At 46.1% G+C, this 12,323-nt stretch overlaps 1 protein-coding gene across 11 annotated transcripts in view; it reads right to left on the reverse strand.

Annotated features, from left to right (window-relative positions):
• The window catches only part of ESRRG (estrogen related receptor gamma), a 379,094-nt gene extending 376,603 nt beyond the window's left edge, over positions 1 to 2,491 (reverse strand). For all 11 annotated transcript variants that reach the window (XM_051782962.1, XM_051782947.1, XM_051782968.1 and 8 more), the window contains exon 1: positions 2,259 to 2,491. The gene's annotated coding sequence lies outside the window, so the exon portion shown is untranslated. The remainder of the gene's footprint in view (positions 1 to 2,258) is intronic.
• Between the last annotated feature and the right edge of the window lie 9,832 nt (positions 2,492 to 12,323).

Consider the following 12,323-nt stretch of genomic DNA (forward strand, 5'->3'; position numbering starts at 1 on the left):
CGAACGGCCCAAGATATCCTTCTCAGCAACACCTTCAGCAGGAGCCCTTCAGCTGTCTACTTAGTTTGTTATACCTTATCTCACAGCCCTGACATCCTAATGCTGATTCAAATTCGGGATTCAAAATGAAAGACGAAATATCTCCAAGATCACTTAATATTGAAATACTATTGCAGTAATAAGTGGTGCCAGGCTGAAGATAGGGATATAGTACTCTAGTGGTAACCTTTTAATTTCTGACAAAATACTGTGGAATAACTGTGATACTGCACACACAGTTAATGCAATCGATTTGTTTTCCCTGTTTTGATAATGAGCGCGCTGAATGTCGTGTTTACCTTCTCCTGCCCCTGGCACATTTTAAACTGTAAAGTCCTCTAAAAGGAGACAGGCCAGATTCCTGTACAGACATGAAACACCTCACACCACAGAGCCCCCCTCCCCAGCATGCTGAACCACAGCTACCTCGATGCTCTCACACAAGAAAGATCATAACCACGAGTCGCTTTGTCATTCCAAGTCTTTGGCTATTTTCAGTGGAAATGCAATGCGTGGACCGTGTACAATGTAATGTAGGTTAAAGTGTAAACTACTCTCATTCTGAAAGTGAGCGTAGGTATGCTACACTGGAACATTTTGATCTCTGAAATAAAACAGGGAAGTAACAACGAAATGTATCAGGCAAGTTTTACACTTTGTATTATAAACAGGGTGGCTAATAAATGCTTAAAACTTTGGTGGGTTTATACAACGGCACTCGTATTTCCCTCCCGGTCACAGACGGTGATAGGTTGAAGCAGGGCAGGGGGTCAGCTGTTTTTCTGTTACGTTATGTTGGCTATTAGGTTCTCCTTAACAGTATGAAAAGACAGGATGGGGGGGAGGGGAGTTGAGACAGGGGGGCGATATAGGAGAGAGGGAGGATTACAGGAGAGAAACCTCAAGCAGCTCAGTGCCTGCCTTCCCACACTACCATTCACCTTCATTTTCCTGTCCTTTATATTCTACTCATTTTTACTTGCCTCCCCCATTATTTAGTCATCCCTTAAATGCAGTCCTCTCTTCTTTGGGATCACGAGAAACATATTAACTAGACCCAGGACTCGGAGAGCATCCCCTTCAGCACTTCAAAATATACCTCCAGACCACTCGCTCCTTCATGGCATTAATGTCCATGGGAAAATAAATAATAAAATAAAATTTAAAAAAAAAAAAAAAAAAAAAAAGAAAGAAAATCTCTCGCAGCCAGGTCACATTCAGACCCCACACGCAGCCGCTTCCCCAAACCCCCTTCCTCCCCATGGCCAGCGCTGGGAGGGCCAAGTGCCAGGAGGAGCGGGCACTACGTGGACTTTGCACACTTTCCTTCGCCCCTTGCTGATCCTGGGAGCGAGCGGCCCCGCCGCCTTTGTGTGCGCGTGTCCGCCCGCGGGTCCCGACAGCCCGGCACGGGCGGAGCGCGTCCCGCGTGGGGCGGCCACGCCGCCACTCCCGCCGCCCGGGGCCGGCAGCGCGGCACGGTGACCCCCGCCCGGCAGGCAGGGCTCCCCCCGGGCCTGCGCCGCTCCCGCCGGCCGCCCGCACAAGTGTTCCAGCAGGGAGCGAGCGGCGGAGGAGGGACGGGGACGAGGACGGGCCCCCCCGCCGGCCTCGCCCCGCGCCGCAGCCGGGACACTTCGGGGCTCCCGGGGGGGACACGGCGGGGGGTCAGGGCGGCACGGGGCAGCAGCCGCGACAGTCACACGCGCCCCGGCACAGGCTTGGAGAGTCCAGTCCCCCTTCTCCGCTCGCAGCTGCGGGAGACACCCCGGGACCCCGGCCCCAAACTCTTTGCTGGCTAAAGCCTCGTCACTTTTCCCGGCACTCCTGACCCTGGGCGGGAGGGACACACGCACATAAAATCTGCCGGGGTAGGATCTGTCAGCAGCAAAAAAAAAATCATCCTGCTTCCCTTCTTCCCCCTACACACCACCCCCCCCCATACACACACCCGGGCCAATAATTCTCAATAATCGTCCGAGAGGCGAGAGCCACTGAACCCTGGGTGGCTGGTGCCGTCGTGCAGCTTTTTCCCAAGGTGGCTTTTTTTTGGGGGGGGGAATGACTCTGAGCAAGTGCAATTGGCAAGGGCTGAAGGTGGAAGGGGGCGGGGGGGGGGGGGAAGCGCTTCTGGCAGCGGCTCGTCTCCAAGCACAAACATGCCCCCCATGCAATGTCAGCTGGCGGGGGTGCGGGGAGGTGCGGGGGGCTCGCTTTACCTGGTCAGCTCAGAACCGCAGGCAGGTTAATCAGGTGAGTCGTCGGGGATTTTAAAGAAGCCGAAGCCGGTTTCTTTGCTAGGAAAGTCTACAACACCATGCAGGGACATTGCAAAATCTTTACACACGCCTCCTTTAACTGGGCTCCCGCGACCTCCGCCGGCGAGGGGGGAGCCGGCGGCGGGCGGGAGGCCGAGCGGCGCCGCGGCGGCGGCGCGGGGGGCGCGGGGGGCGGTGGCGGCGGCGGGCGCGGCCCGGCGGGCAGCGGGCGGCGGCGGGCGGACGGCGGCGGCCCCGGTCCCCGCGGCCCCGGCCCCGGCTGCGTCCCCGCGCCTCCCTGCCGCCTTGGTAGCGCCGGTCCGCACTCGGCCTGACCCGGGACGTCACGGCGCCTGCCTGTGTTCCCAATGATAACTTGGCAGGAGCAGGGGGAAGCGGCCGGGTTTTTCCTGGGCTCGTTACCGGGTACGTGCACGTCTCTTTCGCATGCGGATTTTTTTTTTTTATCGTTATTTTTCGGTTTGTCTTTTTTTTTTTTTAAGGCGCAGTAACGAAAAAGCCGGGACAGGAAATCCGGGGCGCGGCGGGGGCTGCCGCCCCGCGATGGTGGCGGCCGCTCGCCGGCGGGCGCGGGGGAGCGGCGGCGCGGGGCGCAGGCATGCGTTCATCTCCGTGTCTTTCATTTTACCTTCAGGGTGACATTCAGTGCCGGGCGAGCCTCGCCGGTCACCGCCAAGTCCCATCTGGAAAAAACACATACAAAACCACGGGGGGGGCGGGAGGAGGGGGGAAAAAAGAAAGAAAGAAAGAAACAACCGAGAGGGGAAAAAAAAAAAAAAAAAGGCGACTGCCGAAAAGGGGGGATGGGAAGGGAGGGCGGGGGTGCCAGCCCCCGCCACGGCCGGGATGCGGGCGGCGGACGGGACACCTCGCCCAGGGGACGCGGGGACACACGCGCTGCCGGCCGCCAGCAGGCCATGTGCCGAGCGGCCGGCGGGGGCGGGGGGAGCGGGCACAGCCACACACACACACAAAACCACCAGAATATTTAAAAAAAAAAAAAAAAAAAAAAAAGACAAAAAAAAAAAAAAAGAAAAGCACCCGGGATGCCGGAGGAGGCCGGGCGAGGAGCGAGGATGCCGCACCGCTGCTGCCGTGCAGGCCCGGCGCCGCGCCTCCCCCCCAGTCCCCTGCAAGGCTTTGCAGGGGAAGGCGGGGGAGCCCCCGGCGCACAGCGCCCCGCGGCCCCGGGTGAGGGCCGGGATGCCCCGGCGGCGCTGCGGGGCCGGGGCAGCCCGGGCGGTTCGGCAGCCGGCTGGCGCAATGGCGTCGCTGCCGAGGAGAACCAAGGGCTGGCGCAGACCCTGGCAGGGTTCGGTGAGGGGCTCCTGAGCCATCGCTCCCACCTCTGCTGCTGGGGCTGCCCAGCAGCTGCCCCTGAAGGCAGCAGGGTTTGCGTTAAACCAGAGCGAGCTGGAGCCTGCGGCAGCCCCGGGGCCGGTGTGGCCACAGGGCTGGATGTCAGCGGTGTCCCCAGCCATGGCAGGGGCTGGCAGCCACACGCATCCCCTGCCCTGGATTCCTGCGCTTCTCAAAGCCAAATCCTGTAGGACTCCATGAGCAGTACCCCTAAATTCCGAGGACCTTTTTACATGTGGGATTTAACTCGCGTGCAAAAGTATTTCGAGAACTAGGCCTCGCCTAAACTACCCATGGTAGCCTGGGTGTAAGTGCCTCTTCAACCAAAGACCAGTTGTTACCTGCACACTGTTAACATCCCAAACTGCTGCAACACCACACCACCCACTCTGTGACCGCAGAGCGTTCCAGCAGAGCCCTGAGACAAGTTTCCCGCTTATGTGTTGCTTTTCACACCACCTACTATAATAACAAGTTACAACATTGCCAATGCCCAGGTAACTAGCGCAGAAGAGTTTGTGAATGGGTGCATGTAGAAGGGCTGAAACTAAATTATTTTTTGCAACTGCCTCTGTTCAGCCTTAATATTAGCATTAATACTTTAATTTTCCTCATTTAAATACAATAAAAGAGAAAATTGCCTTCACTTAATATTGTTACTAATCAGGTTTTGCAATTCCAGTTTTTATAGGGAGATAAATTCAGGGAGAAGTTAGTGTACACCTTTTTTGTTACTGGGCTTTGTGCTCTCAGCCACAGCATATTTTAAATTGTGAGATCCCTACTGCAGATGGAAAAAGAGTTGGGGAAAAAAGAAATCCTTTTTGGAGTATTGTACCCTTCAAACATCATTTTAAGGAGTCTGAAATTGAAAGCACCTTTTTTTTTTTTTAACCCAAGCTACTCAAGATGCTTTCTGGCTTGGCTAGAAAGACAAGTTTGTTTCACGTTTCTGTTTTGGAATTGGTTTAAACTGCTTTTAGGCTAAATTCTTGCCTGTCTTTACTGTCTCAGCAGAGTACAGAGTACATTACCGATACATGTTTTTGATAGACTTGAAAAGCAGTGCGTACAGCTTGATTGTTGTCTGTATTTCGCCATTCATTTTTAAGTGAGGCTCTTCTGATTGATGTGGGGAATTTGTTTGAAAGGATGAAGGGTATGGCATAGCTACCCGACATGCTCCTTACAATTACGCCATACCTCAGCTAACAGAGAGATTTTTCGTTGTGATTGTTACACTTTTAAAAGCAAATTAGTTAATCAAATTGCTATTTTTGGAATGCACTTAAAGGAACATTAAAATGCATTAATTTCATTAAAATAAATGAGCAGATAGGTAGCAAAACAAGTATCAGTCAAATAAGCAAGTTCTCAACTGTGGAGCCAAATCCAGCCCTAGTGAAATCATCCGAGTTGTACTTGTGTACAGCACATTTAATTTGGCTTCTGCAGTCACACAGCTGACACTTTATTTGGTTGTCAAAGGTGTGTATATTAAAAATGTGTGAGCCATGCTTCTTCTCGGATGTGATTAACCTCCGAAGTTAAATTCACCTGTTTTCCATTTAGCTCAGTTGTGCGGTCCTATAGCATATGCAGTTTCTGGTGTGCGTACACACCAGAGATGCAGAGAGGCATTCCCAGCCCCAGTATTAGTCTAAGGGACGTGACTTGTGTCTGAAGTGGGGGTGCGATGAGGTGGATTTCAGCTGAGGCTGTTCACAACCAGCTGCGTGTATATGTTCCAGTTAATAGGCTATACTGAAGTCTCTGCTACCATCTTTCATTACTGTTGTTACTCATGCCAGTGAGAGTAAAGGAAAGGTTGGTGTGTCTGTAATCACACGTTCATTTGCTATGCAGATATATCCTCAGAGCCTCTCAGCCCAGGAAAATTATGTTGGAATAAGGTCGGATGTGAATGTAAAGCAAAACTATGTTCAGATAGTTTATTCACTCTGGAATGACCGAGTTGTTTCCTAGTTTCGCTTAAGCCACCTTCAAAGTGGATTAAGGTAATTCAAGAAAGTGAATTCTTATGCTGGCATAAGATTTGTCTACACATGGGTTTAGTCGGAGGTAATTACTGCAGTGTACCTAATAAGTGTCTTGGAATAATTTGGTGTGTAGACAAATCCAAAGTCCCACAGGTGAAAACAACAGAATTTAGTCTTTCTGTAGAACATGAAGTTAATTTAGCCGAACATTTGACCTACTTCTTTCCTCATGGAGCATATTTAATTCATTACAGGTTTTTTTTCCTCAATGACAAAAACCCCACAACAGTGGGGTTATGATCAGTGTCAAGATAGCAATGCCATGTGTACTCCACTAAAAATAAACAATTTAACCAGTATTTACTCTAAATACCTTTTCAACTGCCTTAAAGTGGACACTAGATTCTTTACTGGAGAAAATATCAGCTTCTCCATTGTAAATATTTTGAGTGGGTTGTTATAAACAAAAGGAAAACAAATCCCAAAGCTCTCCTCTGTTCCCTTAAACACCCATGATCCATTTGACTGCATTCCATGCATAGCAATAGCACCCATTCTAACTCAGCAATATTAATTCCTGAACGAGGAACCTTACAGACTCACACAGAAGGTTTTGCAGAACAACTGGGTCTTCAGGAGGCACCTTAAGAACAGAGAGCTAATTTATAGTTTGCTTACAGAGATCTGAACAAGGAAGAACCTACCTGAAACCCAGGCAGCTACTCTGCTCTAAATCAGATGTACTGCTGGTATACAGGAAAGTTACTGAGTTGATAATGAGTACATACAGCCTTTTTTGTGACTTTGTGCCAAGCACAAATTTTGTCAAATGTCATTCGGTGTCATCCCATGCCACAGACCTCCATGGAAGAGAGACAACTCTCTGACATGAATTCAAACTCCTAAACAACTGTTTGTTGAATTTTTTTTCAGCATTTTTTTCCTTTTTGGTTTTTTTTGGGGGGGGGAAATGAAAAACCAAAAACTATATGAGAAGGAAATTATGTAAGCTCAGCTGGTAAAACAGCAAATTTTTTTGAAAGAAGCATAAATATAAAAGCCACATCCTATAAATTGCTGACCTTTAAACACTGACATGGAAAAAGCCATTAAAATCTATGAAGATAACAAAACCCAACTCCTACTTCATGTGAAAGACTGTAATGTGGCAAGGCAGAGGGTACCCAGAGCTCTTCCCTTACACCAATTAAGTACACCCAACACTCTGTGTAATAGGCAGTGATGCCAACATAGGATTCTCATTTCTAGGTTCAATTTATGATTATGAGCATGGCTTTGCTCTCCTGTGCTTGCCTTGGTTGAGGATATAGAGAATAGATTACATATGCAACTCCATCATGCCAAACCTGCTTATTTAAGTAAGAAACGTTCTTGCAAGAAAATAAACATTGACTAAAGAAGGTAGAACATGGATAAACAGAAAACAAAAAATCAAGTTCTTGGATTCTGTGGCGCTGGGTAACTTTGACCATGGTCCTGATATTAAGGCTCAAACTAAACTCAGATTGAAGGCAATTAGAGTTTTAGGCCATATATGAGCGTGCCTGATCTGAAATCCCTCTTGCATAAAAAATTAGATTGGATTAGTTTATGCTCTGCTTCCACTGAGAGATCTCTGAGTGTTGGACCCACCTGCACTGGTGGGGTGTCCTGGCTCTCCCCCACTTCTGTCATTACAGGGGAATTACTCATCTAGTGAGGAAGGTGTTTAAGTCTCCGAGATGATGGCACAACACACGCAAGAGGAAATCGCAGTGCACAGCCAATGCAATGAAATGAAGGATCCTCTATGGGAGTTGGTTAGTGGTGCCAATGTTTGATATTTGTCGTAACAACCACTGACTGTTTTGTTTTTTGTTCTAACAATGTGAATTATGCATTAAACATTAATACAAGTGAGTGTACTTTTCTTTTGATCTTCAAGCATAATCATTTCTAATGAGAGTTTATACATAAGCATTGAAACAAATCCCTGAGTCATGTGAATTTACATTGGTTTTACTCTGTGGGAAAGATCCCACATGAGTTACTCATGTCTGTAAAACATAACATACTTATAATTCAGAAGAAAAAAATGAGCTTGCATTTGGCTGTTGGAACATAAATATCTGCGTAGACATTTGGCTTGTACCCTAGGAGTAGTGCAACATTAAAAAGTTAATTTATCAGAGATCAGGATTTAGGGTGGGGCCCTTAACTAATATGAGATCCAAGTCTGCTCAGAATAAACTCACCTCTTAGTCTGCCATCTGGCTTCCTACAAGAGTTGAACCTAGTGTCAGAGGAATTTGAACTAACTCTAAGGGATCAGAATTTGGCTTGCTGGATACACATAAAAGTTGCCAAACTGCCATCAGCAAGTTTCAATATTGCCTGTATGTATCAGACAAACAGTACAGTGCTTAGTGGCACTTTACCAGATGCCCTTAACAGCCATCCACGGTGCAAGGCCGACCCAGTCCAGACCAACTGTAGAACCTGCTTGGCCATATTTAATATCTATACCTGTTCTTTCAACATCAGTCACGAACGGGGCATTCCATGAAAATATACACACTATGGATTGTGTAACTGCCAAGACAGTTATTTAAAATGCAAACAGAATTTAAACTCTTTCCTCTTTGACACACTACACAAATATTAAAATAACTAACGATTAAAAGTCTGCACTTCAGCAGCTGTGCTGTATGTGCGAGGTACATACGACACACTGGGGTAAGTACAGGTGCAAAACATACATGATGGGCCTGATCCCTGGGTATACAGGTACTCACTACAAGATTTGCAAAATGCCTCTTGCCTTTCCAAAACAGACCTCAGTGCCAAAGGTTGCAGAAGAAGAGTGGTTGTCAAGAAGGTATTATGTTTAATGGCAGATAGGCTCTATCTCTGATTAAGGTCACATCTCAGGAATTCTCAAAAGCCTGTTAATATATTTTATTCTTAATATATAAGTGCTAAAGGAGTCCTGGAAGCCAGAGATCCAGGATGACCCCACATCATTCCATGTTCTCACAGGAGGCTACAGTCATGCTCTCTGCTGCTTCTTTTCTCTTGCCTGAATATCCTGAAATGCTGATGGTAGAGCTTCAAAAGGAAGAGCAGAAGAAGCCTATGCATAGAATAGTTTATATACTGGAAGAAGAGCAAACATGAAACCCTTCGTCCTTGAACGCGAATTCTCCAGCTGCTGTATTTCATATAAAGACAGATGTACTGATACTAATGCAGTCAAGAAGAAAGGTTGAGATTGCAGAACTTCACCTGGCATGTTAAGTTTAACGATAAATTGGTCAATACTGGATTTTAAACAATATCTTATTGAAGGACCTCAACTGCCTCAACTCCATCTAGACCCTGCTTGAAGCACACTGATAATAACCCAGGTTGAGAAGTTCAGTGAGTGCTCTGACTTCTCAGAATGCATCAGTACATCCCCGGGCACATACAAAAAGCTGCTCTTGCATAGATGTGATAGATATAGGTAGAAAATGGTGTACAGAAGCATGTAGGGAGGCCTTTCTGAGCATCAGCTAGGGTGACAAAGCCTGTTGGACCATGGATTCCCAGGCTGTGTTCACAACCCTGGAATGCCTGCTGGAAACACTCCCCTGTAATTTAGCTCATTTGGTGTGCATTAAAGATGCTCATTTCTAGACCCCTAAGTGAAATGTGATACTGAACCCATCCATCCTCTTATACCAGCAGGCATACATCTAGCAGATGGCCAAGAGGCTGATGGAAAGGAGAGAACACCAGTTTTAATCCAGTTGTTCATTATGGAAAATTATGAGAAAAGTGAAAGATCTCATTCCACAGACCAAGACGTTTACTTATATTTAACTGTGTAGCCCCAGACAAAACTCTGAATTCCATTACTATATGTGAATGTTATGGTGTGGTGAAGTCTTATTTGGTAATTACCAGGTCAGAGCCACAGACTAGAAAACAGATATGCAGCCCAACTCACATGAAATCAGTGGAGTCATACCAGTTTATACTAGCTGAGAATCCAGTCTTCAATTTCTAATTAAAAAATTGAGAAATTGCAGTTTTCTGTGATATTTTGGTCATACTATACAGAAAAAGCAATGAAGTAACAAGTTATAGATATTTATATAGCCAACACAGAAGCAGAACCAATGTGAAATCTTTAGCAATGAAATCCTACGACCACGTTATTACGTATTTCAACACTGGTGCCATGTGGATTACTGCTTAACTTTAGGGCAGCAAGGTAAGCTCATTTTCTTGCCTTTGTCTTTTCAGTCACCATTAGGGCTACAACCTTCCCATCCTCCCAGTACAACCCCCAGGGAGGGGGGTAGGAGTTACACAATAGGTGTTTTTCCGTGGGCGGATGTCTAAATGTGAAGAGAAACAATTGAATTTTAATGACAATTTTGAGACGCTTGAAGTTCATTTCTGGGCAGTGCAGAAATTAGTAGTTCTTGCTGCTGCCAGAAGCTGCATGCTCTCCTCTCCTGATGTTAGCAGGATTACAGGTCCTCGGCTTTTGGCAGAAACAACTCCCAAAGTAGTTGGTCCTTTTCTCACATCACAAAAGGCAGGGTGAGAGACCTGCTGCTGTCAGATCAAACTGAGTAGCAGTGCAGAGCAAGCATGACAAAAAATAGGGTGTCTGCCCCAGATTTACACTACCAGAGATGCATTCTCGTTAGGTATTTACAGCATAGTAACATTGTCCACGGTAAGAAGGTGAATTTGTTAAGTGCTGCACAAAACATTTAATCAGAAAAAATTCCTGCATACAAAAGCCCTACAAAAAAGATTGCGGAAGGAGTGTGGCAAACAATGGGATATCCTGGGGAAAAAAGTACACCAGTAATTGCAGCGAAGGCAGCCAGCTATGGAGGCTTTTCCTACATGCAGGGTAATGATAATTCTCCCGAGGAGGCAAGTTGTTTATTTCCTTTTTAGCTATGACATTTCCTTTGCATTACTGAATCATGGTTTGCTAATAGCTTACAAACATCAAGTTTATAAAGTTTTAGAAACCTTGTCACATCTTAGATAATATGTATCAATTTATCAAAAGCTCTATAAAAATATGTAATCCAATAGGTTATGGGGTTGGGCTTGTTTGGGTTTGGGTTTTTTTAATAACTTCAGTAAAGAAGGGATAATTTTAGTCTTGTTTTTGTCTTCTTAGAAGGTTCAGATACTAATATAAATGATAGTCCCTAAATCTATATGTATCTACTTGTAGATGAGGAAATAGAAAATATAAGATGCTTCAAAATAGTGCCAGTCATTTAATCTGCTCTGTAGTTGTATGGCACTGTGTCAACCATTTTCACCAAAAGCAGGAGACCCACTGCAGAGCACTGTCTTTTCAATTTTGGGCTAGGCAATCATAGCCCCAAAGAGGTCATGAAAGGGATCAGCCTTCCCCATGTTACCCCTCTGGTCAGATGGCAGCTCCAACCAAAAAGAGAGAAGAAAAGAGGACAGCCATAGGCACCTGGCATTGCCTTCTTGCACAGAAAAAAGCAGGCAGGGGAGGAGGGACCTGGTGTCCAGCCAGGTGTGGCAGGTCTTACAAGCCGGGCTGCCAAGCTGGAGCTCATCCTCTGAATGGGATTCTGCAGGGGAAGGCATGGAGAAGGTAACATTGGGAAACTGCTTCCCTTGCAAACACTTCTGTGTCCCCATTTACCTTCTCCCACGAAATGGCTGAACATACCTCTTATTTGGCTGAAAATTTTCAGCCTGGAATTGAAAATGTTACTGTCTGTGTCCACCAGCACACTACAAGGCATAGGTAAAATATCATTGCTTAACATGTTCTTGCAGTTCCCTTATACTGAAGCCAGTTCCCATCTTAGTTACAGGAAAATTTGAAGAAATTCCAGGAAGATTCATTTTTCTGACTGATACCAATTGATTTCTTCCTAACTAATACTGTTTTTTATATACACTACCCAGAGTTTAGTTGTGTCTATTGTTTCTTTTACTTATTTCAACAAGGGTAATTTTACTTAGAGAAAATTTTTGCACTGTACTACTGGATACTATGGTACAGGTTGTTGCAGTAAAGCAATTTCACGACTTTAGAGACTTCACCATAATGTTTTGCTAGTGAATTTTTTCTGAGAGGTAGAGGCACAAGCTCACAAATGCCCCATCCAAGTCCTTATAGAGCCATCCCGAGAGCCCAGTGATGTGCTTGTCAGGCTTGCACACAACATCTAGCCTCAGCCCCTGCTTCAAGCCCTCGGGAGATGAGTTTTCAGTTAAGACTACAGAAAAAGGAAAAGCATGGCCACAGTCAACAGTCAATCATTTTAATAGCTGTTAATGTAAAAAACATATTCCTAACCTTACGTATTACAGCCAGCTACACGGTAGGAGATGTGGTTTTGCCTGAACTGGTGATCCTACCATACATAAATGCAGTTATGCTTAAGGAAGGTAGGATGCCACAGTTTCAATAATTTCTTCATTCTACCAAGGTTACTTTGGACCCATACAATTCCTCTTTTATGTGGCACTTCCTTTAAAGCAAATTTGTCCCCTTGAGTAAATTTTTCCTTGGCTGTATTGTGAGACATAGATAGATAGACAGATATAGATACATATATGTATGCACACACATCTGTAT

Source organism: Manacus candei, unplaced genomic scaffold (assembly GCF_025592945.1).
Source record: "Manacus candei isolate 608988 ecotype Guabito, Panama unplaced genomic scaffold, ASM2559294v1 h1tg000017l, whole genome shotgun sequence".
Classification (NCBI taxonomy): domain Eukaryota; kingdom Metazoa; phylum Chordata; class Aves; order Passeriformes; family Pipridae; genus Manacus; species Manacus candei.